General features: G+C 43.6%; 1 pseudogene; it reads right to left on the bottom strand.

Annotated features, from left to right (window-relative positions):
* Positions 1-4686: 4686 nt before the first annotated feature.
* Positions 4687-11353, bottom strand: part of LOC119310342 — a 73806-nt pseudogene continuing 67139 nt past the window's right edge.

The raw sequence follows: 11353 nt of genomic DNA, 5'->3' as shown, positions 1-11353 counted from the left end.
AAAAAAAATACGACACCGCACATCAAACTTATAAAAATAATAACATTATGACTGTGTAATTTTATAACACGGAAAATGCTATGGTACATAAACTAAAGCATTTCCATGAATAAGTTATTAATATCTAAAATTTAGGAACAAAAATAGCAAGGAAAACATACATACGTGCAGTACCAGCAGAATGTGGAGTGTTTGGCATAATTCCCCTGTACAGTTTAGAATCAAGTAGATATGTTAATTAGAAGTAAAGATAGATGTAGCAATCAAATTGCAGAATCAAGAGTTTGGCAGTTACACCGCAAAACAACACTTGTTAACGCATTTTCATACATGTACCTAGTTCCAATGGCGGAGTGGTGGGGGGTGGGCAAAAAGCTTACCTCGCCGGTGCAACCTACAAATCTCTACCAAGGATAGATAAAAAATTCACCACCACAGAAACCAAGAGTCCTGCACAACAGAACCATAAATTAGACCATACATCTAGAAATGTCATCATATACACATCGAGGGCAGAAGCTTCACCTAGATTCAAACCAAAGGTGTGACGAGACACCACCATGCATAAATCAAACATAAAATCACAATAAGCCGGATTCAAACCAAAACGAGTGACGAAATGCCAAGTAAGAAAAATCATATCGCACGACAATTGCTTATGGCGGATGGTGTGTACAAAATGAAAATGCGAGTAGGGACACTCAAACTCATGCGGGTGGCAGGTGTCAACACCTGCGGACCACCAGAATAAGCCAAGTACACAAAGCGATCACCATATGTCGCCAATCGCGGTCACAGTTCCATGTCTTCTACACGTTCTATGTCGCGCAGAATGTACCAGCAAATTGGGCTTTGTGGAGGCCTTGAAACAACACCAGCTGTCATGGGAAGGCAGGGTGTAGACCTCCCGGTTCCCATATCGAAGACCATGCCTTTGACCTCTAAACCGGCTGATCCAGTACATACAGTTACCCTTCAGTCTGGGGATACCTTGGGCATAAATTGACACAGTGTTGTTCCTCCCGACAAGGCATGGCCCCTGGCTCGAACACAAGGCAATGCACTTGAGATCCTCGACCCCATCACCGACGCAACCGACGAGGTCTTCTTGGAGATTCTCCCAGCGCCGCATGGCGGCGGCGGCCGTGGGTGGATCTGTTCTGGAAACGGTGGCCCTGGGGCTCGAGCAGGGATGGGGACGATCCTAACGCTGCTGGGGGAATTTCCTCATCGGAACAAGCCATCCTGAGTAAGCGATGTCCTCAGTCGTAGCGCGGTCCACCTCTCCGAATTGGTTGGGCTAAAAATACTGCAGCCCCTGACCGCTGTCAACTCCCTAAAAAAAACCTTCACTACAGTCAATGAGCAATGGTGGACTAAAGCAAAATAAAATAAGATTCGACTTAATGCTGCATATTTCAATAAGCGATATGCCTAGCTTTCACACAACATCAAATAGAGAAATGAAACACAAGAGCGTATAAGTTTATGAATCTACCATTTTTTAGCTTTGCACTCCCTTCCATCCTGTCCACTTGATTGCTCTGCGCAAATCTAGTGCTAATATCAGGATTCCCTCTCTAGATGCTAGTTGATCTCCTTCATGAACAGAGCCTTGACATAAGGCCGACACCACACAAAAAGTTCCTCGCAGGATCGACGAAGGATATTGCTGGGATGGCACAACAGTCTGCAGAGAGTTAAAGACAACATCTTTTCGCACCTTCTGAAGGTTCTAGAGGATCGGGGTGATCTCCACCTGCCATATTCGGCTTGGCAGGACCGCGGGAGGCTTTAGGTCCTAGATCGAGAAACGCTCAGCTAGAATTGAGACGTTCAAGAGGGACCAGACCATGGTGGAAATGCTACAGACCGACCATGGTAGAATTGAGACGTATGAGAGGGACTAGACCACTGGAATCTTCACAGTGAAATCCATGTATCTGGATATTATTAATTCAGTTCTATCCCAAGATCTTTACATATCTGGAAAGTCAAGGTGCCTTTAATAATCAAAATTTTCATGTGGTTTGTCCATAAGGAAGTGATCCCGACTAAGGACAATTTGGCAAAACGCAATTGGGAAGGTTCAAGGAGATGTAGTTTGTGCGACCGTGACGAATCTATCAAACACCTCTTTCTCGAGTGTCGGTCGCAAAATTTTTATGGCGGTCAATACATAAGCGTTTGATATTGCTCCTCTAAATAGCATTCACATGTTATTTGGAACGTGGCTAAATGGAGTAGAGGCAGAGACAGCGAAACATATCCATGTGGGAGTATGTGCTTTATTATGGGCTATATGGAATTGCAGGAATGATTTGGTTTTTAACAGGATGACAAATATCCACTTTTTGCAGGTTATCTTCAGGGCCACTAATTTAATCCGTATGTGGTCGCTACTCACTCCGACGGAGGCTAGAGAGCGTTTGGTTACTGGATCTACCCGTTGGGAGATGGTAGCTCGGGCTATCTTCAACCGGTTTGGATGGCGATCATGTAATAGGATAGGTGTTTAGTTGCCTATTTCTGCCTATACTCCGCAAACCTAATCTTTGGAGAATTACCATTTCCGAGTATGAACCAATGCAATTAATTGCACTCATTAGTTTGTACTTCCCATGAATTTCACATGAGTTTCTAAAGTCGTCGTGGGGATGTGGCCATGTGGGTGCGTTGGCTGATGAATCAGATGTGAGTCGTGATGTCAATGGTGGTACGCCATAATCGTAGAAGTAATATTTCCAGTATGATATTCAATTCAATTACACTTGATTGTGCCAATTATCTCGAAGCATTAACTTTGCTTCACATAATCACATTCCAGAAGGACCACATCTGGACTGAGGCGGACGACATACTGCTGATTGACGCGCACAAAATCCACGGAAACCATTGGTCAACGATCGCGAGGTGCTTCCCCGGCTGGTGGGAGAACGCCATCAAGAACCACTGGAACACGACAAAGCGGAGCCTCAAGTCGAAGCGCCGGCTAAAGAAGAAGATAAGCCGACAAGCCGCCCTGGCTTTTACCCGCCGGTTGTGGCACCCTTCTCTTATTTTTAGCTCCGTGAGAGCCTTTTTGTGTTCAAGACTTTGTTGCACGCTTATTTTTTATTAATAAATGGCCACATGCATCGTTCAGATGCAGAGGCCAGGGACAGTCCTCCTTTTCTAAAAAAACTGACGGTAGCGCTGTCAGCAAGTACACTATCATAACCTTGTTGCTTTGCTTGTTCGTAACACTTATAATGAGGCTCTAAACTCTAGGCATGGCCCCTGTCTCGAACACAAGGCAATAAACTTGAGATCCTCGACCCCATCGACGACGCAATCGACGAGGTCTTCTTGGAGATTCTCCCAGCGCCGCATGGCAGCGGCGGCCGTGGGTGGATCTGTTCTGGAAACGGTGGCCCTAGGGCTTGAGCTGGGATGGGGACGATCCTAACGCTGCTGGGGGAATTTCCTCATCGGAACAAGCCATCCTGAGTAAGCGATATCCTCACTAGTAGCGCGGTCCACCTCTCCGAATTGGTTGGGCTAAAAATACTGCAGCCCCTGACCGCTGTCAACTCCCTAAAAAAACCTTCACTACCGTCAATGAGCAATGGTGGACTAAAGCAAAATAAAATAAGATTCGACTTAATGCTGCATATTTCAATAAGCGATATGCCTAGCTTTCACACAACATCAAATAGAGAAATGAAACACAAGAGCATACAAGTTTATGAATCTACCATTTTTTTAGCTTTGCACTCCCTCCCATCCTGTCCACTTGATCGCTCTACGCAAATCTAATGCTAACATCAGGACTCCCTCTCTAGATGCTAGTTGACCTCCTTTCGTGAACAGTGCCTTGACAAAAGGCCGACACCACACAACAGGTTCCTCACAGGATCAACGGAGGATATTAATTGCTGGGATGGCACAACAGTCTGCAGAGAGTTAAAGACAACATCTTTTCGCGCCTTCTGAAGGTTCTAGAGGATCGGGGTGATCTCCACCTGCCATATTCGGCTTCGCAGGACGGCGGGAGGCTTTAGGTCCTAGATCGAGAAACGCTCAGCTAGAATTGAGACGTTCAAGGGGGACTAGACCATGGCGGAAACGCTGCAGACGAAGAACAAGAGCTAGCTTGTTTCCACGAAAGTGTAGCTTACACAAGTTGACGTCGGAGCGCAGATTCCTAGATTTGTGGCCCCGAAACCATCCAGAACACAGATTCCTAGATTTGAACATAGCACCTAGTGAAGGCACGGTTGGGTAGGATACATTGCAACACTATCTCGTTGAGATGTGATGGTGTGTCGAAGGGGTGTCAGCGACATTCCTAGAGTTGTGGCACCGAAACCATTCTTTCCACGGTGTAGTGCCCCTCTTAGTGAAGCTTGTGAACAAAACTGAGGAGGCATTTATTTTTCCACCAAATGGGTCTCTAACACCGAAGATTCTTTCATGATTAGAAAACAAATCTTTGTGTGCAGCAATTAAATAGCATGCGAAACAAATGTCCTTCGCGATCCGAGAGAAAGACGTTGCCACATATTTATAGCCTCAACCACACCATCATGAAGAATGAATTAATGAGCACATAAAATATGCAAGGAGATTATTGAGCATGGCATTTTACAACATTAAACAACGACCGTTGAATAGGTTGAGATCATGCATCATAAGAGGTAACGATCAAATCAACTGATAAGAGGACCAAAGGCATAGACAGGAAAATTAGCAGAGAGAGAGAGGGGCAAGCCGAGGTACGATTGAGGGAAGAACGACTAGGGGTAGCGCTTTCACTAAGTACACTATCATAACCTTGTTCCTTTGCTTGTCCGTAACACTTATAATGAGGCTTGCAAGACAGTTCTCTAGTGTTTCATCCTTGTGTTTATCTTAACCAGGTTGCTAATTGTCACAAATCTGCTTCCCTTTATTCTTTCTCGAAGCAGGCGCCTTCCTTGCCAGGGTGAGCTTAACATTGGTCGGTAGCTGGTTCATAGACAAGGCAAACTCAATCAACTATAGGAAGAAGTTTGTCAACAAGATTAGATGAACACAAAATTAAATTTGGCAATATCATTTTGACCTGCTGGAGGGCTCCAGTGCCAGGATCATATAAATGTTCACAGTAAAACACGTGCTCAACTACTACTGGAAGATTTGAATTTGGAAGGTCATCGTTGTTAGGTTTAATCTTGATTTCATATCTGCATGTGTTTTTGCTTTTGTAGTGCATGTAGTTCATTAGGTGAGTCGTGGGTAGGAGTCTTGGAGCAGCAAGTGTGAAAGGAGAGATGCCAGATCGTGTGAAGCGATGTAGATGGTGAGATGCCTCGTGTCGTGTGAATCGGCACGCAGGCGTGTGAAACGGCAAGCTGAAGCCAAGGCCCTGAGGAGTAGATGGGTGAGTTTGTTAGTATTGCGTGCCAGGTCTTTAGGACCCTGGAGAGAATCCAGGAAGAAGATTAGCCACATGGGTGAGTTGGTTTGTAGTGCGTTGGTGCATGGGTTAGTGCCACAAAATCAGGGCGGGTTTGCCCCGGCTGTGTGCGTGCGTATGTGTTTTATTTAAAAGTTGTACATCATGTTTGCTTTGAGAAAGAGAATACAGAGAAGAGAAAATGGTCAGCTGTGTGATACAGCGGCCACCAAATATCTGTGTTCTTGTGTTCTTCCATGAGCTTTGAGAGGAAGCTAGAGGAAGAAGAAGAGGAGCTGGCGAATAATTTGCTGTAACCTCACATTTTCCCTCTATCATCGCAACATGCACACAAACTATATTTTCAAACAACAAAGAAAACTAGATTAAAGTCCAGGTGTAAAAAACATAAAGTTACGTGAAATCACAGGCACAATATGATGGTAATGATGCACATAAAAAAATGTGGTAAACATAAGGTAGAGTGCCAAACCTCTCTGATATCTGAAGAGTAAGCTTTATCCAATGAAATATCATCGGGTCTGTGTAGCCTTCTTCTGACTTTTGTTGATTTTAGATTAGCTTTATGAGATCCAACAGCAGCATTGACACTCTGCAAACGACATACCACATAGGGCTCCAGGACCATATTTCTTCCAGCCCTGTAGGTCCCACGACCCTCGACATGAGATAAAAACTCAGGCCTGATATACATCAAGTCATGAATATGGTATGTGACATTCTTGAGGACAAAGCTGGTCTCTAACAGTATTTCAAACTCATCAAGGACTGCTTCTCGCTCCTCACATGAACTGCAAGCGCTGGTTTCGGCGCCCATTTTCTCATAAGGGAGGGAGAAAAAGGCACCTTTCTTAGGACAGTATAGGCTTTTGCAGATATACTCCGCCGGCAAACCTTTCTTATTCCTATCCTCGCCTTGGCCCTCTCCATCCTAATAGCTTCCAACTGATCTTTTCTACACATGTGACCCCAGGGAATCAGCTAGATGTTGACAGTAACTAATTCTCTCATGTCACCTACTTTGAATTGTAAACAATCATTGGTAAAGAACGCCTCTCTTTCGTTTGCGGCGTTGCTGAGGACAGCGTGTGAACTATTTTGCAGAATTCTTCCATGAATCATTTCTGTTCCATCATGTGTCTCATACTTATACTCAACAAAGCACATGATGGCTTCCCCTGAATCAACTACCAATGTGACTGCGCCACCAACATCAATACTGAAACCTCCAAGTCTAACACTTTTGTAAAGAGCTTCTCCAGAGAGTGCTTTCCCAACTGTTTGACCTTTCCATTTGTTTTCTTTGCAAGCATCCGATGATGGGTTTCTAGACCTTGTTGTTGGCGAGGTCCTCGAAACATGTTCCTCGCCAACTTCAACCTCCCCCTCAACATCATCTTCTTCATTTTCTCCATGTTCCTCCTCAAATACCTTTTCCTCATCATTCCCATCCCCGTCCTTTCAGTCCTCTCGGAAATGGGTTGCATAGTAATCACCCCATATCTTGCTAACCAACTTTGTGGTTGTCGCACGCATAAGATTTTGTTTTGATATTGGGGCCATTTTTGCACTTGTGTTCTCTCCTCTCGCCAGTTGAGATTTCTTATTCATTGCTAACTTCGTGTGACCTCTTTCTTCCATCTTCTTGACAAGGCCTGTGACGAAGGTGCACGGTAGAATTTACTGATCTAGATAATTTGTGAACTGTTGAACGATTATCTGTCCATGCACCACGACATATCTTTCAACAAGTGTTGAATGAAATGAATGCATGGTGCCCTCTCTGAAATTCTGCTACTCTCTTGGTAACACCAGCGAAAGAAAGTTTTGAAGAGTGAGTTTGTTCTTTTAAAATGGCAATGACACTAACAGCCAGTCTTGCTGTTTTAAGGGCAGTGACACACGATGGCACATACTCCTTCGTTGGTTGGTGTAACTTCTACCTGGAAAAATTTAAATTTTATGCAGGTTGAGAGGAAGATTTAGTAGTGAGGAAATGCAAGTTCCTAAGTAAAATGCAAAAGACATAAGATCGTAATTGCATGACAAGCTACTGATTGAACATGTGTGCCTATATTACATAATTCATTAGAGCTGCAGGAGTACTTACCAAGCTGTGTGAGTTCGAATAGATAAGCAGACCATTGAACCAATAAATTTCACAAGCCATTCCTTGATACGACTCGGATAGATTGGAATCCCTTGATCTTCCTGGTCAGATTTACTTGAGGAAGAAAACTAGATTAAAGTCCAAGTGTAAAAAACATAAAGTTAGGTGGAATCACATGCACAATATGATGGTAATGATGCACATAAAAAATGTGGTAAACATAATGCAGAGTGCCAAACCTCTCTGATATCTGAAGGGTAAGCTTTATCCGAATATCATCGGGTCTGTATAGCCTTCTTACACTGACTTTTGTTGATTTCAGATTAGCTTTATGAGATCCAGCAACAACATTGACACTCTGCAAACGACATACCACATAGGGCTTTAGGCCCACATTTCTTCCAGCCGTATAGGTCCCACGACCCTTGATGGGAGAGAAAAACTCAGGCCTGATATATAGGAAGTCGTGAATATTGTATGCGACACTGTTGAGGACAAAGCTGGTCTCTGACTGTATTTCAAACTCATCACGGACCGTTTCTCGCTCCTCACATGAACTACAAGCACCGGTTCCGGTGCCCATTTTCTCATAAGGGAGGGAGAAAAAAAAGCACCTTTCTCAGGACAATATAGGCTTTTGCAGATATACTCCACTGGCAAATCTTTCTTCTTCCTATCCTCTGCCTTGGCCCTCTCAGCCCTAATAGCTTCCAACTACTCTTTTCTGCACTTGTGACCCCAGGGAATCAGTTGGAAGTTGACAGTAACTGATTCCGTCATGTCACCTACTTTGAACTGTAAAAATCATTTGTAAAGAACACCTCTCTTTCGTTTGCGGCATTGCCAAGGACAGTGTGTGAACCATTTTGCAGAACTCTTCCATGAATAATTTGTGTGCCATCATGTGTCTCATACATATACTCAACAAAGCACATGATGGCTTCCCCTGAATCAACTTCCAATGTGACTGCCCCACCAACATCAATACTGAAATCTCCAAGTCTAACACTTTTGTACAGAGCTTCTCCACAGAGTGTTTTCCCAACTGTTTAATCTTTCCATTGGATTTCTTTGCAAGCATCCGATGATGGGTTTCTAGGCCTTGTTGATGGCGAGGTCCTCGAAACATGTTCCTCCCCAACATCAACCTCCCCCTCAACATCATCTTTTTCTTCCCGTTCCTCCTCAAACCTTTTGCTCATCATTCTCACCCCCCTCCTTTGAATCCTCTGGGAAATGGGTTGCATAGCAATCATCCCATATCCTGCTGACCAACTTTGTGGTTGTCGCACACATAAGATTTTATTTTGATATTGGGGCCATTTTTGCACTTGTGTTTTCTCCTCTCGCCACTTGAGATTTCTTCTTCATTGCTAGCTTCGTGTGACCTCTTTCTTCCATCTTCTTGACAAGGCCTGTGACAAAGGCGCACCGTAGAATGTACTCATCTGGATAATTTGCGAACCGTTGAAGGATTATCTGTCCATGCACCACAACATATCTTTCGACAAGTGTCGCTTCTTTTGAAATGAATGCATGGTGCCCCCTCTGAAATTCTGCTACTCTCTTGGTAACACTAGCGAAAGAAAGTTTTGAAGCACAAGTTTGTTCTTTTAAAATGGCAATTGCAGTAACAGTCAGTCTTGCTGTTTTAAGGACAGTGTCACACCATGGCGCATAGTGCTTCGTTGGTCGGTGTAACTTGTACCTGGAATAATTTAAATTTTCTGCAAGTTGAGAGAAAGATTTAATAGTGAGGAAATGCAAGATCGTAAGTAAAATGCAAAGGACATAAGATCGTAATTGCATGACAAGCTACTGATTGAACACGTGTGCCTAGAGTACATAATTGATTAGAGCTGCAGGAGTACTTACAAAGTTGTGTCAGTTCGAATAGATATGCAGGCCATTGAACCACAAAATTTCACAAGCCATTCCTTGATACGACTCGAATAAATTGGAATCCCTTGATCTTCCTGGTCAGATTTACTTGAGAAAGAAAACTAGATTAAAGTCCAAATGTAAAAAACATAAAGTTAGGTGGAATCACATGCACAATATGATGGTAATGATGCACATAAAAAATGTGGTAAACATAAGGCAGAGTGCCAAACCACTTTGATATCTAAAGAGTAAGCTTTATCCGATGAAATATCATCGGGTCTGTATAACCTTCTTACACTGACTTTTTTTATTTCAGATTAGCTTTATGAGATCCAGCAGCAGCATTAACACTGTGCAAATGACATACCACATAGGGCTTCAGGCCCACATTTCTTCCAGCCCTATAGGTCCCACGACCCTCCACGTGAGAGGGAAAAAACTCAGGTCTGATATATAGGAAGTCGTGAATATTGTATGTGACATTGTTGAGGACAAAGCTGGTCTCTGACTGTATTTCGAACTCATCACAGACCGCGTCTCGCTCCTCACATGAACTACAAGCGCTGGTTCCGGCGCCCATTATCATGTAAGGGAGGGAGAAAAAAACACCTTCCTCAGAACAATATAGGCTTTTGCAGATATACTCTACCGGCAAACCTTTCTTCTTCCTATCCTCTGCTTTGGCCCTCTCCAACCTAATAGCTTCCACCTACTCTATTATGCACTTGTGACCCCAGGGAATCAGCTGGAAGTCGACAATAACTAATTCTCTCATGTCACCTACTTTGAATTGTAAACAATCATTCGTAAATAACACCTCTCTTTCGTTTGCGGCGTTGCCGAGGACAATGTGTGAACCATTTTGCAGAACTCTTCCATGAATCATTTGTGTGCCATCCCGTGTCTCATACATATACTCAACAAAGCACATGTTGGCTTCCCCTGAATCGCCTTCCAATGTGACTGCCCCACCAACATCAATACTTAAATCTCCAACTCTAACACTTTTGTACAGAGCTTCTCCAGAGAGTGTTTTCCCAACTGTTTGACCTTTCCATTTGATTTCTTTGCAAGCATCCGATGATTGGTTTCTAGACCTTGTTGATGGCGAGGTCCTCGAAACATGTTCCTCGCCAACGTCAACCTCCCCCTCAACATCATCTTCTTCATTTTCTTCCTCTTCCTCCTCAAATACCTTTTGCTCATCATTCCCATCCCCTCCGTTGAGTTCTTTGGGAAATGGGTTGCATAGTAACCACCCCATATTCTGCTAACCAACTTTGTGGTTGTCACACGCATAAGATTCGTTTTGATATTGGGGCCATTTTTGCACTTGTGTTCTCTCCTCTCGCCACTTGAGATTTCTTCTTCATTGCTAGCTTCGTGTGACCTCTTTCTTCCATCTTCTTGACAAGGCCTGTGACGAAGGCGCACCATCGAACGTACTCATCTGGATAATTTTTGAACTTTTGAAGGATTATCTGTGCATGCACCACAACATATCTTTCAACAACTCTCGCATCTTTTGAAATGAATGCATGGAGCCCTCTCTGAAACTCTGCTACTCTCTTGGTAACATCAGCGAAAGAAAGTTTTGAAGCGTGAGTTTGTTCTTTTATAATGGCAATGACACTAACGGCCATTCTGCTGTTTTAAGGACAGTGTCACACCATGGCGCATACTGATTCATTGGTTGATGTAACTTGTACCTGGAATAATTTAAATTTTTATGCAAGTCGAGAGGAAGGTCTAATAGTGAGGAGCAGCCAACTTCTCTCTTTGGTCTCTTGCAAACAATGGCATCGTGACCAATGTTGCTGGTAACATTGCTCTCCTCAATTATATCCTCATTGTTGCTTTTAGGCTTTGCTTGGTGCCTCTTTATTCCTGAAAGCGACAAAAATGTTGGACACCATTTT

The sequence above is a fragment of the Triticum dicoccoides genome, chromosome 5B (genome assembly GCF_002162155.2).
Source record: "Triticum dicoccoides isolate Atlit2015 ecotype Zavitan chromosome 5B, WEW_v2.0, whole genome shotgun sequence".
NCBI lineage: Eukaryota > Viridiplantae > Streptophyta > Magnoliopsida > Poales > Poaceae > Triticum > Triticum dicoccoides.
This window is presented reverse-complemented; position numbering and strand designations above follow the sequence as displayed.